The following is a 17,927-nucleotide window of genomic DNA, read 5'->3' as shown; positions in this document are numbered from 1 at the left end:
TGCTGACCTTTGAAGCCCTAAATGGCCTCGGCCCAGTATATCTGAAGGAGCGTCTCCACCCCATTGTTCAGCCCGGACACTGCGCTCCAGCACTGAGGGCCTTCTGGCGTTTCCCTCCCTGCGAGGTGAGGTTACAGGGAACCAGGCAGAGGGCCTTCTTGGTAGTGGCTCCCACCCTGTGGAATGCCCTCCCATCAGATGTCAAGGAAATAAACAGCTATCTGACTTTTAGAAGACATCTAAAGGCAGCCCTGTTTCGGGAAGTTTTTAATGTTTGATGTTTTATCATGTTTTTAATATTCTGTTGGGAGCCACTCAGAGTGGCTGGGAAGGCCCAGCCAGATGGGCAGCAACTCATTACTATTATTATAACAGTAAAAATGAAGTATGTTTGCCTCTTTTGTCTCGAGAGACAATGGAGTGCGCCTCCAGGGGTGAAGTCAAACCACTGAGTTAGCGGCACTGAAATGAGCTTCCTGGGGCGCGAACCTGGGCAGTGCGTTTAAGGGTCCTGAGCAACCCAGACGACAAGACCCCCCCCCCTCAGCCTCGCTGATGTGGCCCAAAGCAAAGCAGAGCAATACAGCTTGGCTGCAGGAGTTGCCGGAAGGAGACATTAAAATCAGATAAAAAACCGGCAAAAGACAAAAACCCCGAAATGCACACCTGATCATATATTTGAAAGGAGCTCATCCTACTCACCCCACTCAAAGGATAAGTGCAACAAAGGCCGCTCTAACTACCCTCCCAGTTCAAAACTGTGATCTTGGGTAAAAAAAAAAGAGAATGTTATCGTCAGTTGCTTAAAAACAGACAGTGCTTCCCTGAGGAGAGCATTCCACAAATGGGGAACCACAACTGAAAGAGGCCTGTTGTCATGTTGCTGCTCTCTGCACTTCCCTTGGGGAGGGCACACAAAGAAGAAGCTCGGATTATGAACTCAGCCATCAGGTTAGCTCATGTGGTGGATAATTCAGCGTTGCGGCTCTCCTTTGAAATCCCGATGGGCAGCTGTGTGGTCACACCTGAAAGGATGTGGGATTGAACAGACACACCTTAGGACTGTAAAGAAAGATGGGCTGGTCTCCTCTCCCTAGAGGTCTGGCTGACTCCCCACCCACCCCCAGCTTAAAAGGCTGGGGGTAGGACTTAATCGTGGGGCAACACAAGTGGTTGTGATGTGCGTTTGCTTGCAATCGCCATCCCAGAGGCAGTGACCGTGTGACCTCTGAAAACACCCTTAAGGCAGGGCTGGAGAAATCCCAGGTGCAGGACGACACAGAATGCTGGTGGTGTCTAGGAATTCAAAGTATTTATGGAGTGTTGCCCTTATTTGGCATAAGTGGCAGCTGGTATTAACCTCCACACACACCAGTGGCAGCTGGACTAAACCTCATGTGCAAGAAGCCCATCTAGCACCAGCATCCCTTTCTCCCCCATGTCCTCCTGATGCAAAGTAATTCACAAACCTGTTGCTTTATTCACCCCGATGAGATGATCCTTCACACCAGAGATTCACACCGTAGGACGCAGAAAGCGCTATGGCAGATGCACATCATCTCTTGACGTATCCCTCACAAGGAGGGATCAGGGATGATCTTATGGAGATGGGAAATAGCAAGTGCCGCAGTGAGAATGGCTCATATTCACGGCTCCAGTCAAACAGCTACATTCCCTCCACTGAGACATTCCTCCATTCCATTCCTTTCTCCTTATTTCCCATCCCACCCACATGGAAAACAAGAAAATAGACACTTAGCATTCTGTGTCCACTGGTCTCATTGGCTCTTTTAGGGTTGGGGGGAAATTTTGTAAAGATTTTTGGACTTCTGCAAACCTGTGCGTTTCCAACTCTCTCTGTACATGCACTTTTGGCTTCCTTAGGGCTGGCACTCATGCCTGCACTTGGGGAAATAGAGGGAATGATTCTAAAGCCACTGAAATATTCCCTTTCAAAAGGATAGCGTCCCAGAAGGATAGACAGTATAAAGCCCTTTCTGACAGTAAGAGCTGTTCAACAGTGGAACCGTCTCCCTCGGAAGGTGGTGGTCTCTCCTTCCTTGGAGGTTGGCTGGCCATCTGTCATGGATGCTTTGGTTGAGATTCCTGCACTGCAGGGGGCTGGACTAGATAATAATAATCAATAATAATCAATGTTTATTTACATCCCGCCCTTCCCGGTTCAGAAACCGGGCTCAGGGTAGCTAACAACAAATTTAAAACACTTAATTGATGCAACAAAAAGCAGCATAAAATACAGTATAAAACGTGAATAACAGTAAATTCAGAATTCAAAAATCAATTTAGCGGTAAAATCCATCCCAAAAACATTAGATGATCACCAGGGCTAGCTGGCTAAATTAGTATCCCTTCCTACAACATGATTTTATGATATAGTCATATTGAGGCTCAATCTATTTCCCTTTTTGTTTTTATTACACATAAAATTACAGAAGAATGAAGCCATGCACTTGCCACAAAATAGAAGCCAATGTTGAAATAGTAAATGCGTCTTAATAATGTGAGTCGCGAATGCATCCGAGTACAACAGAAAACAGAGGCGAGGGTGAAAATGTGCAAAACACATAACTGGCACAAAGTTAACTGCAACGCAGAAAGTCTGATAGAAAGAAACATTAATACAAATACAATAGAAAAGTTCAAACAGATGTTTAGACTCAGAATCAGCGGGGGAAAGAATGGGAAAGAATGACTTTTAGAAGACATCTGAAGGCAGCCCTGTTCAGGGAAGTTTTTAATGTTTGATGTTTTATCGTGTTTTTAATATTCTGTTGGGATCCACCCAGAGTGGCTGAGGAAACCCAGCCAGGTAGGTGGCATATAAATTTATTATTATTATTATTATTATTATTATTATTATTATTATTATTATTATTAAAAAATCAATACTCTTTGCTCTCTGCTCTGCTCCCCCTTTCTTCCCACCCAGGGTAGCCCTGCCCTCTGCCTGCCCATCAGAGCCAGTGTGCCTCACAGGGCTGGGTCTCCGTGGCAATAGATTCTCTTCCTCGCCCACGGCGGCACTGGCAGGGGAAAAAGAGACATCCCATGATCAGATCAGAAGCTGGGATGTCTTTTGTAATTCTGCGACTGTCCCTGGAAAATCAGGACTCTTGGAGGGGGTGATATAGCAGCTGAATAGCATGGATGGCCAACACGTAGCAGGGAAGAAGAGGCACGCCTTGGTATGGGAAAGAGGGCTTGTGAGCTTAACTGTGGCAGGCAGTCACAACTGCCCTGGCCTTCACCTACTCCCCAGAACACTAGAGACAAAACCATATCAAAATGTAAAGTGGTAATAACATTCTGGGCTTGCCTCATGCCCAAAGGTTTGGCTGCCATTGCTGTTTCATAGCACATGCCCAGTGGGGAATGGATTCATTTCATTGGCTCTTTGGGGCTGGTGTTTCGCCACAGCCAGCTGCCCACCATTTGAAACAGTATAGGCCAGGATTCCACGTAGACAATCCACCCACAACACAGTGGCGAATGTCTACACCCAGTCACACACAAAAGCAATCCATCTTGGAACCACGGTGAACACCCTTGTAACTGGGGCCAGCTCTTCCCAATAAATCTGTCTTACTCACCTGGAGGAAGCTGGCAACACCTCCTTTGGTTGCAGCAAACCTAGGCTTCTTTCAGAAGGACTGCCTCGCAAACTATACCAGGCTATGATTGGCGGTTGCTTTTTTGGGGTACTGGGAACTTAAAATGGTCCGAGCTGCTGGTCAGGGCAGGTATCTGCTGGTGCTGAGCCAGTGTTGAGTTAGCCCTGTTGCAATGGAAGGTATCTTGGCTCCCCAATGGAAAGTGTGTTCAGCAACAGCACAGGCCCTGTGGAAAACAGGAAGAAGAAGGATGGAGTTCTGGTCACCAGCTTGTGAGAAGAAAACACCCTGGCTTCTAGCTCTTGAGTAAACAAGGAAGCAAAGATTAACTTGGGCTTTCTCATAAGAAGGATCTACTGGATGAAGCCACTGGCACCACTAGCCCAACATCCTGTTCTCACAGGGGCCAACCAGATGCCAGGGGCAAACTGGCAAGCAGGACGTAACCACAAGAGCACTCTGTGCTTTCCAGAAACTGGTTTTCGGACTCATTTCGGACTATGAAGCCACAGCATGGCCTCCAATGGATCAGTGCGCCAGGCTGTTAACCAAGGTTCTGGTAGTTCAAGTCCACCTCAGGGATGGCCGTGGGCAGGATTCCTGCATTGCAGGGGGTTGGACTAGATGACCCTTGGGATCCCTTCTGACTTTACAATTCTATGATTCTATGGCTAGTATGGATAGCCTTGTCCTCTGTGAAATGGTCTAATAATATTTTAAAGGCTTCCATGTTGGTGGCTGTCAGGGGCTGGACTGAGGAGGGATGGTGGGGACCACACACCCTTCTCCTGAACCTTCCCAAGAACAGGAGGACAGTATAGATTTAGAACAGTGGTTTGCAGAAGGGCATAGTTCAGAGGCTGCAGAGGGGAGAAGCTGGGAAATATTGGGGGAGGAACAGCAGGAAGAGGAAGAGGAAGAAGAAGAAGAAGAACCAGGGGAGAGACAGCTCACAGACTCAATGTCCTTGGAGAGCATTCCTGATTCCCCTTCTACCAGGACCAGGTGGGCTTTGAGGGTAGTAGAACAGAGAGCTCAGAGGCAAAAAGCTCAAAATAGCCAACGCAGGAGTGACGTTGAATAGGGTAGACGTAAGGGGGTGGGACTTTACTTGGAGCAACGTCATTTTTTAGGGAAAGCTGCATTCCTTCGTCACTCTCTGTGAATTATTGAATAAATTGCTTGGTAAGAACTTTTATTGTTTCTCTGATTCTTGGCTGTCACTGTGGGAGAGATTTGATTCCCCGAAGCCTGACAGTGGCCATCACTGCCTCCTGAGGCAACATGTTCCATATTTTAATGACACACTGTGTTGAAGAGGTACTACGCCAAATCGTCTGACATTCAGCTTTGTTGAATGCTGGGTTTAGTTTATTGCTGCCCAAGGAGCACCATGTCTTGAAAAAAGGAAGAGACTACCAGTCAAGGGACACAGGTGGTGCTGTGGTCTAAACCACAGAGCCTAGGGCTTGCCGATCAGAAGGTCGGTGGTTCGAATCCCCACAACGGGGTGAGCTCCCATTGCTCAGTCCCAGCTCCTGCCAACCTAGCAGTGCGAAAGCACAAAGTGGAAGTAGATAAGTAGGTACTGCTCTGGCGGGAAGGTAAACGGCGTTTCCGTGCACTGCTCTGCTTTCGCCAGAAGCGGTTTAGTCATGCTGGCCACATGACCCGGAAGCTGTATGCCAGCTCCCTCGGCCTATAGAGCGAGATGAGCGCGCAACCCTAGAGTCATCCGCGACTGGACCTAATGGTCAGGGGTCCCTTTACCTTTTTACCAGTCAAGGGAGACAATACTGGCCTGGTATGAGGTAGTTGTTTACATTCCCATTTTCAGGTCAGCAGCAGAATGCCTTGGGAGACTGGAATGTTCTCTCATTGATTTCTGATTTTGATGGCAAGCTCATGTTCCTAGATTCTTGTATACAGGACAAGAATGGAGGACTTGCAGCTCTCCAGATGCTAGACTACAACCCCCTTAAAAAAAACACACCACCACTTTTAAGCACTTAGGAGTACTGGTGGGGGAGGAAGAAATTCAGTTCAGTTCACATCATTTGGCTTTTTGTTATGTTATATATTTTTTGTGGTTTTTATATTGTAAACACCCCTGTGGGACTCAGAAGAAGGGTGGCATAAACATTTCATTGATTAATTAATAAAAGCAAACTTCTCTGATTTGTACATTCCAAAAGATTGTGTTAACTGAAACACAGCTGTTCTTAAAAATTCACACTTCTCTGAATTTTGCAATGGAGTTCTCCAGCCACGTAATGTGTTCAAAGATGCATATACTCAGGTAAAATGTGCATGTTGGTGAAAAAAGCATACCAAAATGTGTTATATTGGGGGAAATCGCTTTGCATTCACACACACACACACACACACACACACACGGGGAAATTGCATACAAAATGGTATATATTATGTGAAATTCGCACTAACATGCGTATGAATTTTCATGAAGGAATAGATAAACCGCAAGCTGATGCTGAAATCTGGAGAGCTGAACCTAAGATTGGGAAAATGAGAAAACTTAAATTGCCCATCTCAAGTTAGGCGTTGTGCTGTTATTTTGCTGTGACCCTTTGAGATTTCTCCACTGTTTTGAGATTCGTGCATATGTGTGTCATCTTGTATTGTGGTTTCATTTTCATTGCAAAGGCACCCTGGGAACACCGTTGTGTCAAAGGCGTGGGATATAAATATGGTAAATAAATAATTTGTTGGCAGCTGATGGCATGGGCCCGTGTGGTTAAAAATCAAAGCTCAAGGGTTTCTCTCAGTAATAATTTCGGTAATAGCTGGATACTAATAAGGTGCTACAGGGAGAAGACAACAACACTGCCATTTATATAACTGTGCTTATTGGTGAACTTGGGTCATGCAGTCCTGTATGGTGGCAGGCGAAGAGAGAGCGGATTGGGATCTACTAGCAGAGATCTGGGTTTGCAGTCGATCGGTGAGGGTTTCTGACTCCCAACTGTGTAAGAAAAACATCAGCACAAAGGCTTTAAAAGACACTGCTAAAATGAAATAGGCGAAACCCAAGGGTTGTTTTACTATGAAAGGACTGGGAGCTCAGCTATAGCACTGGAAATGGTGGTGGTGATGATGATAAACTAAGCTTGGGTGAAAACCAGGAGTGAATTTTTGTATGTGAAAGACTGGGAGCTGGGTGCTGGGAACAAGTACTTGAGCTGAGCATGAGCTGTTTACAGGTGCTCTGGTCCTTCATCAGTGTGTCCTGCATTAACAACAACAACAACAACAACAACAACAACAACAACAACAACAACAACAACAACAACAACAACAAATAATAATTTATCATTTATACCCTGCCCATCTGGCTGGGTTTCCCCAGCCACTCTGGCCTGCTCCCAAAAGAATACAGTGGTACCTTGGTTTATGAACTTAATCCGTTCCAGAAGTCTGTTCTTAAACCAAAGTGTTCTTAAACCAAGGCATGCTTTCCCATAGCAGCGGGGGACTCAATTTACAAATGGAACACACTCAACAGGAAGCCGGACATGTTCTGCTTCCAAGGCAAAGTTCACAAATCAAAACACCTACTTCCAGGTCTGCAGAGTTCTTAATCCAAGTTGTTCATAAACTAAGCTGTTCTTAAACTGCATTAAAAACACTGTATTAATACACTGTACCACTGTATTAAAAACACGATAAAACATCAAACATTAAAAATTTCCCTAAGCAGAGCTGCCTTCAGAGGCCTTCAAAAAGTCAGATAGTTGTTTATTTCCTTGACATCTGATGGGAGGGCATTCCACAGGACGGGTGCCACTGCTGAGAAGGCCCTCTGCATGGTTCCCTGTAACCTCACTTCTCGCAGGGAGGGAACCGCCAGAAGGCCCTCAGAGCTGGATCTCAGCGTCTGGGCTGAATTATAAAGTTGGAAGGAGATCCCCAGGCATCATCTGGTCCAACCCCTCTGCGATGAAGGAATTACAGCTGAAGAACCACAGACAGATGACTACTCAAAATCTGTTTAAAGTCTTCAAATGAAGGTGAGTCCACCACGTTTTGAGGATGTTGAACATCTCTTACTGTCAGGAAGTTCCTCCTAATGTATAGTCGGAATCTCATTTCCTATTCCTTGAGTACTTTATTTCAGGTCCTATCATCCAAAGCAGCAGAAAGCCAGCTTGCTCCATCTTCCATGTACCAGACCTTCAGATAGTGGAAGACGGCTTGAAGATTTGATGGACTTGTCTGGTCAACAAATGAGAAAAAGACAAAGAACCCTACTTTGGGGGCATTACTCTTCAATATGTACCTGCAACAGGCATGCCAAAATGTATTGGTAATACTGTTCATGCATCAAGGCCAAGAACAGCCACATGTGGTCTGAAGTAGGAGTCATAGAATAAGTCCAGTAGTCAAACCAAACAGCAAATCAGGATCAAAGGAGAAGTGAAGAGTTGGGCTAAATGAGCAAGCAGGAAATAAACCAATCAGAAATATAGGAAAACAGCAGAGCTCAGAAGGACTTGGTTATCAAGCAAAGTTCCACTCAGACAGGAAGTCCTCTTGTATTCCTTCCTGCCCAGGAAGGTCCACTAGCCAGTCTGGGAGGGCAGAACTGGTCCAGAACCTTCACTGTCACCTGCAGTTCAGTGACTTATCACACAAGCAACTGTACATAGTTCCACCAGCTTTTGAAACCATGTTTCTGGAGGTCAATGTCAGCTCTTTTGGGGTACAATCAGAAGAAATACAAAACCTACGGAACCCATTTGACCCGATGGTGCAGGGATGGGGATCCTGTGGCCTTCTAGATGATGTTGGTCTCTAATTCTTACCAGCCCCAGGGAGCATAACAATGGTCAGGAATGATGGAGGTTGTAGCCCAATGTCTGGAGGGTCAAAGGTTGTCCATCCTAACCATAGTCACATCCACACTTTGCTATAGGTGATGAAAGATCCTCTAATTCTCAGATAACCTATTATCAATACACAGTTTCCGTGGGGGAATGCAGACTGATAAAAGAGTGTGATGCATGGATCTAGCGATCCTCACCCCCATCTGATTCAGCAGGAGTTGGAGGAGTCCCTGCACCCATGTCTACCATGGCCTTTTGTTGAACTCTTCTGTGTTCTGGAATCAGCTGGGGAACTTCTCAGATGAATTCTCCCATCTTGTCTGTCCCCGCAGATGTTGGGAGCCAGAAAGAAGAGCCTTGAATTTTTCTCACGGTGTGTTCCAGGCCTGACAGTGTGATGAGAACTTCTCCCTTATTTCAGAACCAAAGTGCTCCTTCAGAAACAGAAATTGAGGCAGAGTGGAATTTTTGTTTCTTTCTTAACCAGTTTGCTTACAAGTAGCATCCCCTTAGGGTATACAGGGAGATTAGGTTGTCTCCAGGAGGGCGTTGAGTCATCAACATCACCACAAGGGACTTCTGTGAAAAGGAGAACAATTTGCGAGGGCTGCATGTGAAGTTCTTTGTGAAATGGGTGACCACAGAGCTCAGAGAAGGCCAATGGGGATGGGAAAATAGGGAGGTGTTAGAGGGTGTCTCTTGCCATGCAAACATTCCTCCCCTCCCCCCAGCTTGGATGCAGCTCAGTATTGCTGCCCCCCAAGAAGCTGGAAGGTGACTTTCTTCTGATGATAGCTGGAGCTGATGTAGCTTCATGTACCTACAAAATCGGGTGAGATTTTGGTTCTGGATGGGAATTTCTAATCTCACTTTTGTCTTACCCACCTGTGTAGCAAATAGTGTAAAAAAGAATCAACACCCTTTGCTTCTTCATAAGGATGAAGTTCAGGGTGCCGAACAGTTATACTTCTTGGAGGAATTAGTTGTTTGATGTTGGGCTTTCATTGCTTTATATCATCCTCATCAAACCTTTTATTGGCATCACATACAAACATCCATAGCAAATCAATACAGAATTCCCATCTTCCCAGTGACACAAAACATTGTCTGCTGGGGAGATAGGAAGCTGCCACGAGGAAGGACCATAACACATTGACAGAACATCCACCTAACCAGTTATCTTTTCCGGTCCACATTTTAACAGCTTTACCATGAGGGACTTTGTCAAAAGCCTTACTGAAATCAAGATACACTACGTCCATAGCATTCCACTGATCCACCAAGCTCTATCCAAAAAGAAAAGAAATGAGATTTGTCGGGCATGATTTGTTTTTGAGAAACCCATACTATTAGTAATCACAGCATCCTTTTCTGAGTTCTCACATATGGACCATTTAATTATCTGTTTGAGGACATTTCCTGGTATTGATGAAATGCTCACCGGTCAGCACCGTATTTTTTGCTCTATAAGACGCACCAGACCACAAGAAGCACCTAGTTTTTGGAGGAGGAAAACAAGAAAAAAAATATTCTGAATCTCAGAAGCCAGAACAGCAAGAGGGATCGCTGCGCAGTGAAAGCAGCAATCCCTCTTGCTGTTCTGGCTTCTGGGATAGCTGCTCAGCCTGCATTCGCTCCGTAAGACGCACACACATTTCCCCTTACTTTTTAGGAGGGAAAAAGGGAGTCTTATAGAGCAAAAAATATGGTAGTTACCTGGCTTTCCTCTCCCCCCCCCCCGTTTTGAAGGTGAGGATAATATTTGCCTGCCTCCAGTCCACAGTGACCTCAGCTGTTCCCCAAGATTACAGACAGAGCCTCTGAGATTACACCACAAGCTCCTTTAGTACCCTTTATGAACAGCTTTCCAAGGTCTCATGGAGAGGGCTTTCCCATCCCATTCTACCCAATCCCCTTCATTTAAATGGAAAGGTTGAACCCAGGGTCCTCTGCATGGAAAGCACGTGCTCTGCTATTGCACCGTGGTCAAACCATGCCGGCAGTGTGTGTCACTCTGCAAGCATTTCTCTCCTCCCACCCCAAGACAAGCTGAAGCAAGCACCTGTAGCTGTTCGGCAATTTAGAGCTGATGGAAAGTGTTTGGCTCTAGGGAACAGAGATATTAACCTGGCTGCAAATGATGAAAAAGACAACATAAAAAGATGCCAAACCTAAGCGGGGGTGGTTTGTTTTGTTTTCTTTGTGCAGGGGGAAACGGGTGTAGAATTCTACGCAAGTGAACGACACCAGAGGTCATCCTGTCCAGCCCCTTGCTGCAATGCAAGACTTGCTTCCCTCCACACAGCCACCGAGTCGCCAGCTTTTGAACCAACTCTTGTAGGTGCACCTTGATGCTCAGGCAACAGCAGGTGGCCATGTTTTGAACCATTTCACCAGCTTATTTCTGCAGATCAAGCTCATGTTAAAACATTTCATATTTTCCTGTTGCAAACTGCCCTGGGATCTTCGGATGAAGGGCGGTATACAAATTTAATAAATAACAATAACTATATTGTTAACGGATTCGCTTTTCTGTCCTGCTTTTCATCCAAGTTGCATGAGCGACATTCACGGGCCACCCCTCCCGTTTTATCTGAACAACATCCCTTTGTGCCTAGCAGTGAGTGCTGAAAACCGCTCCCTGCAAGGCCCTTTCCACCTGGCCTAGGGGGCGGCGCCCAGACTCACTGGAACAAACTCTGGGGCTGGGGCAACTGTCTAAAATGCTTTTAAATGCTTTTAAATAGTTTTTAATCTGTGGCGTTTTAAATTTTGGGGTCTTTTTGTTTTGTTTTTGCTGCATTTGGCGGTGGGTTAAATGTTTAGTTGGGGCTGGGGATTATTTTAATTTGTGTAGAACTGCAAATTGTGTTTCATATGGTTACAGTGGTACCTTGGTTCTCGAACTTAACCCATTCTGGGAGTCCTTTCGACTCCCAAAACCATTCGAAAACCAAGGTCCGGCTTCCGATTGGCTGCAGGAGCTTCCTGCACTCAAGCAGAGGCCACCTCGGATGTTTGGCTTCCGAAAAATGTTTGCAAACTGGAACACTTACTTCCGGGTTTGCAGTGTTCGGGAGACAAGCTATCTGAGTACCAAGGTACCACTGTATTAGTTTCTACTGTTTTATTGGTTTATTGTATCGTCTGTATAAGGTAGGCTGAGAGATCATGACTGCCCCATGGTTACCCAGTGAGTTTCATGGCTGACTGAGGATTTGAACCGGGGACATTCAAGGTTCCACCACATTGTCTGTTGCAAAGACACAGGCAGAGGCCAGGTTGTTGTTGTTTGGTCCAGTCAAAGACAAGAACAGGATCCAGAGCTGCCTTTGGATTATTTCCCAATGTGTCTTATCTCTCTCGTGTAATGTTCAGTTTCCAAAATTAGCAGGAGGAGAGGAGACAAAGACTGGGGAGGGAGAAGCAGATGCAACACAAAGACTCGGCAGCAAGGGGTGGGGAAACCATCTGTACCAGTTGGGTTGTTTAAAAAAAGGGGGGGGAGTTGTTCCTACCTCCACACCTTCCCATATGAAAGAGCGGTGGAAACAGAGGCCCAGAGCTAAATGCCCCACCAGAGATGGAATTGAGATGGATTGGGTTACATGGCTCAGCTTGTGAAAGTTCCACTGAAGGTCACCAACGGATTAGAGAATTCCGGACTCTGTTTGGTGACCAGCGAACCAGACTTAACGAAGATGCTGGTGTGGAAGCAGGCAGGTGGGAGAGGCATGTGTGCGGACAAGGGAATCCATCTGGAGAGATGGGCAGTTCATAGCTACATGCTCTTTAGTACTGATGCAGCACAACCAGCAGGGGTGGAGGGTGGGAAAATCTGCTGTTGAAAGGTTCAGTTTGCAGGGGCCTCCAGACTGTCAATAAGCAATGATTCTTCAACATCAACTTCATTGGACTGGTCGTGTTGTGTGGATGCCTGATTATCATCTTCCAAAGCAACTACAGTGGTACCTTGGGTTACAGACACTTCAGGTTACAGACTCCACTAACCCAGAAATAGTACCTCAGGTTAAGAACTTTGCTTCAGGATGAGAACAGAAATTGCGTGGTGGCGGCGGCATGGTGGCAACCGGAGGCCCCATTAGCTAAAGTGGTAGCTCAGGTTAAGAACAGTTTCAGATTCAGAACGGACCTCCAGAACGAATTAAGTTCTTAACCTGAGGTATCACTGTACTCTATTCCAAACTTAAAAATGGAAAGTGTAATGTTGGTGGTCAACAAGAGAGGTTTAAAGAGGCAAATCTAAAAAAAGTAGTATAAACACCAACAATTGGGAAACACTGGGCTGTGAGCGCTCCAACTGGAGAACAGCCTTCATCAAAGGTGTAATGGACTTTGAAGACACTCGAACTCAGGAAGAAAGGGAGAAATGCGCTAAGAGAAAGGCACGCTTGGCAAATCCACACCGTGATCAACTCCCACCCAGAAACCAATGTTCCCACTGTGGAAGGAGGTGTGGATCCAGAATTGGCCTCCACAGTCACTTACGGACTCATTGTGAAAACCGTGTTTATGGAAGATAATCTTACTCAGCTACGAGTGTTGACCAAAGAAGAAGAAGAAAGAAGAAGATCTTGAAGGAGCGATTCACATGTGCATTAGAGTTTTCTGTTTGTGCAGTGCAGTGCATTTGAGCACTCTGTCACCCTAGGGCAACAAATCCACTAAAAAGACTAATAATATTAATAATAACAATATCCTGAACTTTTCACAGTTTGATAACAACAACAATTTTATTGTTTATACCCCGCCCATCTGGCTGGGTTTCCCCAGCCACTCTGGGTGGCCCACAGCACATAAAAAACCATAAAAATATAGACATAAAAAATTTCCCGATTTTGCCTTCAGATAACGGGGAAAGGCACTGAAAAATGTGGAATGGACCATGGGAAGGTGTGTAAATGACCCGCAAGCAAGTCATGTTGAATGTTCACTGTTGTGTAACCACCCCATAAACAAATCACAACAAATTCTCAATAAAGGCCAGACAGGATGAATGCTGAAGAAGCAGGTTTTCTGCAGTTGATGAATGTAAGAACGCTCTGCCAAGGGGCTTGGGTCTAATTTGGAAGCTCAGGGGAGGCCCCTGAAAGGCTCCAAGTTTCTGAGGCGGGGGGAGTGAGAATGACATCACGACACCATGACATCATGGCATCATGCTGCAATGTGATGTCATGATGTCACGTGCACTGGGCAACCATAACCTAGGGCCCATCTCAACTCCCCTGTCTTCCGGGTTTCTCTTCCTTTCTCCTGAGCAGTCAGTCAGCATTCTGTGCCCACTGAACATATCAGTCCTTGTTAATCTATTATGGGGTATCCACTCTCACAGATAGGGATTCCCCCTCCCTATATTTTTTTGTTCTTCCACAGACCTTGTGTGTCGTTGTGTATTTCAAGCGCACTGTTCTTTTTGCAGCAGAACTGAATGACAAACCTATTTGCGAAAGCTAATACCTAGGAAATGAATTCCAGGGACCAGCAGTAGAGGAAACCACAGGATGAACAGAAGGGTTATTTAGGTTTCGAAATGTTGAAAGAAGAGGGTATAAATGTGCTTACATCCCATTAAACTTTGCGGTATCGGAATGTCATTCGTTAGACCCAAGACAACATCAACAAAAGCCAGCAAGTTGTTTTTTTTTAAGGGTTGGATTTTTCTGCATTGATAGATTGATTCTGAAACTGAAAATGCTTTGTAAAATGGCACTCCAAAAAATCTGCAGCAAAAAAGCTGATCTGCTTCCCCCCTCCTGCCCTGCCTCGTGTTGTTATTGTCCACAGACCCTGTGATAGCTCAGTTGGTTAGAACATGGCGCTGATAATGCCAAGGTTGCAGGTTCGATTCCTGCATTGCAGGGAGTTGGACTTAATGGTCCTCAGGGTCCTTTCCAACTCTACAGTTCTATGATTCTGTGATTCTATGCTCTACAGAACTCTTCTGCCTAGCAGTGGGATTCACATCTATGTGCCAATCAACTCAGCTGCAAGAGCCTCACACCCTAGTAATATATTCATGTTTACCCAAAAGTAGGCCCCAGTGAATTCAATGGATCAGACTCCCCAAGGCAGGCTGCAATGCTATACCTAGTTTCTTTTCTTGGGAAGAAACCTTATAGTAGTGGGGGGGCATGGCCCCAGGTGCAAAATTCTGAGGGGGTGCAACCAGGCACACCCTGACTTCCGTGGGGATCCCCTCCGTGGCAAAGGTGGCATAGCAGCCCAGGCCCACGGTGAGCTGGCACGGACAGAGGGAGGTGGGCAAGGGATGACCCCAGTGTGGCCTGGCCTGGTGCTCCTCTCCACAGGTGTCAGGGGATTCACCCACCACGGGCCATGGTGGCCGGCCAGGCTCCCGTCTGCGTGGGCAAGCAAGCGGCGTTCCTGTCTTGGGCCCCAGCAACCCATGCTATGCCACTGCTATAGAGCCCAATGGAACTAGCATGTATAAAATTGCACTGTAAGTGAGTGTAAGACTGCAGCCTTGGTCTACTGTTTCCTTGGATGGGTGTGTGTGTGTCAGAGAGAGAAAGACTTCAGTCCCTCCATCACCCAAAGAGTAGACTGGTGCTGACAAAGTCAATTCACTGACCATCTGTCAGAGATGTCAGAACCTGATCAAACACAAGCTACTGCTGCTTGTCCAATCTTGTTGCTTTGGCTGTGTGTGTGTTTGTGTGTGTAGAGTGCAAAACTCTTGCACATCAGTGGCTCCATCCAGCAATGACACACCTGTGTGCTTCATCACTGTTCTTGGACTGGGGCAACTGCAAAACACACATGGCCCTTAATGGGAGGTGTGGAAGTTACAAAAAAGCAGATGGGCAGTGATGAATTGCCTGATGGCACTGAATGTCCGAAAAATTACCTGGTACTGGATGAAGTTCAGAGTCTGACAGCTCTAGGCTCATTGGCTTGTTTCAGTCTGTTGACGGTGCCTTTCAACGCAAAAGCCCTCTAAAGACAACTCACAACCACCATCATAAAAAGGGGGTGGAATATAATAACCATATTTTTATTTTTTATTATTAAATTTGTACACCAGCCTTCATCCAAAGATCACAGGGCGGTTCACAACATAAAAATACAAAATGAGAACACAAAATGCATAGTAAAACAAAGCAAAGCAAAAGCAACCAATAACCCCCTCCCAGAAACACATTTCAAACTTGTCTTTTGAATACATTTTATTAGAGTTTATAAAGAGAGATACAAAACGTAATGCCAAATATCTTTTTATCCAACATTAATCAAAATAAAATAAAAACATAGAGGAAAAGAGGAAAAGGAAAAGAAAAGGAGGAGAAAATGAGAAAAAATGAGAGAATATGTTAGGGAAAAAGAAATAGAAAAGAACTTTAAAGAGAGAATAGAAAGGATAAAATACAGAAATTAAAGAATTTCAAATTCTTCATTGGTCCGCTATATATAAATGATAGTCACTCCATCCACTTCAATATAACACACATCAAAACAACTTTCCATAAACAACATTATCTTCAGTCCCCAAATCCATATGTCATTCTTTCATTTTCTTTTCCATGCAAAAAGCCTATGAAAACACATTTAAGACTAACACAGCAGCATCAAAATGCTTAGTCTACCCCCTGTGGTCCAGATAGTACAAATTAAACATTTTGACACAATTTTAAACAGAGAAAGAGCAATGGTTTTAAACCATCTTTAATGAAAAGCAGATCAGAAGGGAAAGATCTTTAAGGTCTTTGGAAAAATAGATTCCACAGATCTGATTTAGATGCTGGTGGACTTTGTTCCAGCCTTCCCAGATGTGGCACCCTCTTGATGTCATTGGACTCCAACTCCCATCAGTCCAGTCCATCATGGCCAGTGGTCAGGGAGGATGGGAGTTGGAGTCTAACAGCTTCCAGAGGCCACCAGGTTGGAGAAAGCTATTGTCTGCTCAGAAGTCCTGACGAATGCATCAGGGGAAGGGCAAGGCCAGCAGGTGTGGGTGTGGGTGTGTGATCCCACCCCATTATTGTTGAACCACCATTTTAGGCATTCAGGACAAAGAGCTGGCCTAGATATGACATTTGCCATGGGGATTGACATGAATTGAGGCCACCAGGTAGCGTAGGGCTGAGAAACCTGTGACCCTCCTCCCGGCATTACCACAGGCTCCCCGCCACTGCTGTAGCGATTTCCCCAACAACAGTCATCAATGGGTGCTGGACAACTCAGGACATGGGTAGACCATTGTGAGTTCTAATTATGAATGAATGGATGGATGGATGGAATAATGAATGAAGGCTTGTGTCAGGGATGCCCTGGAGAATGCAACATCTAGACTAACCATAGCTGGCCGGCAGGGAGGGAGGGAGAGGAGCTGCTTCCTTTGAAACCCGGGAAATTTAAGAGACATCATCAATAAGGGACAGCAGCGGGACACGGTGCTGGGATACGGGAGTTTCCCGCCAAATAAGGGACGGTTGACAGCTATGCGACTAACTCAAGATGAGGTGATAGAAAGAAAGTTGGCTTTCGGACTTCCAGAGGTCCACCAGTTGTCCATGCCAAGCAACACCTAGACCTTCCACCAAGGCTGTACCTGGTCTTGGATCTGCACCCAGTCACGGCCTTCCCTCCCAGGACCACCTTGTGGCTGTACAGAAGGGCGGGTGGTAAAGCAAGCAGAACTGAAATCCGCCCGCAGCACGTCTGTCTTGCTAGCAAAGAGACTGTGAGGCGCCTCTTAATAGCCCTTTAATTATACATCTACCATCACTTATTCGTTTTATTCTGTTTTTTCTCTCCCCCCTTTTCTTTTTAAAAAGCTTAGGGTTCCCTAGATATGTAAATATACCACACAGAGCACAGCGCTGCTTAATTACAACTTAGAGAACACTCTGCAGGCAGCCAGGCGGAGATAGGATGAAACCCTGGGTGGGGGAATCCAATTTAGAGGACCCTGTCCCAGACAGAAAGAGATATACAGGGCAATTGAGTGCATTCTTCTTGGGCATCACAGGCAACTCAGAAGGCGGGGCTTCGGCTCATTGGGAGAGACCCGCCGTCTGTACAGTTCATAGCGATTTGGGTGACCGCAATTGGCAATTACTCATTGCGGAGGCGGGAATAGCGGGCTGTTTGTTTTCCTTCGTTTTGCATTCCCTGCATCTCCTCTGGGCCAGGCAATGGTGGCAGGCTGATTTGCTCCAGGGCTGGGCTTTTATAGGATGCAGCTGATCCAAACCCTAAAACTCAGGATAGGTTCTACAGCATGAAAAGCAGCCAGTTATCATCAGAGCTGAAGGGAAAGTGAGAAGAGCGCAGATTAGCCTGAAGGTCACGCCACTCTCCTGCAAGTCCTAAAAACCTGTGTTCCAGAGGTGTGTTCAGTGTCGATGCTTGCTTAGGCATGAGGGTACGGTATTCTGCACATGCTCAAAGGCACTCTGTGCTATTGTTC

At 45.8% G+C, this 17,927-nt stretch overlaps 1 long non-coding RNA gene across 1 annotated transcript; it reads right to left on the bottom strand.

Annotated features, from left to right (window-relative positions):
- Nucleotides 1-589: 589 nt before the first annotated feature.
- On the bottom strand, nt 590-3,675 carry LOC308572769. Its single transcript, XR_014001861.1, has 3 exons — nt 3,612-3,675; nt 1,470-1,598; nt 590-1,025 (listed from the first exon to the last, which is right to left on the bottom strand). It is a non-coding gene; the product is annotated as an uncharacterized lncRNA (long non-coding RNA).
- Nucleotides 3,676-17,927: the final 14,252 nt, after the last annotated feature.

This window comes from Podarcis bocagei, assembly GCF_964188305.1.
Source record: "Podarcis bocagei genome assembly, chromosome: 13".
Taxonomy (NCBI): Eukaryota; Metazoa; Chordata; class Lepidosauria; order Squamata; family Lacertidae; genus Podarcis; species Podarcis bocagei.
This window is presented reverse-complemented; position numbering and strand designations above follow the sequence as displayed.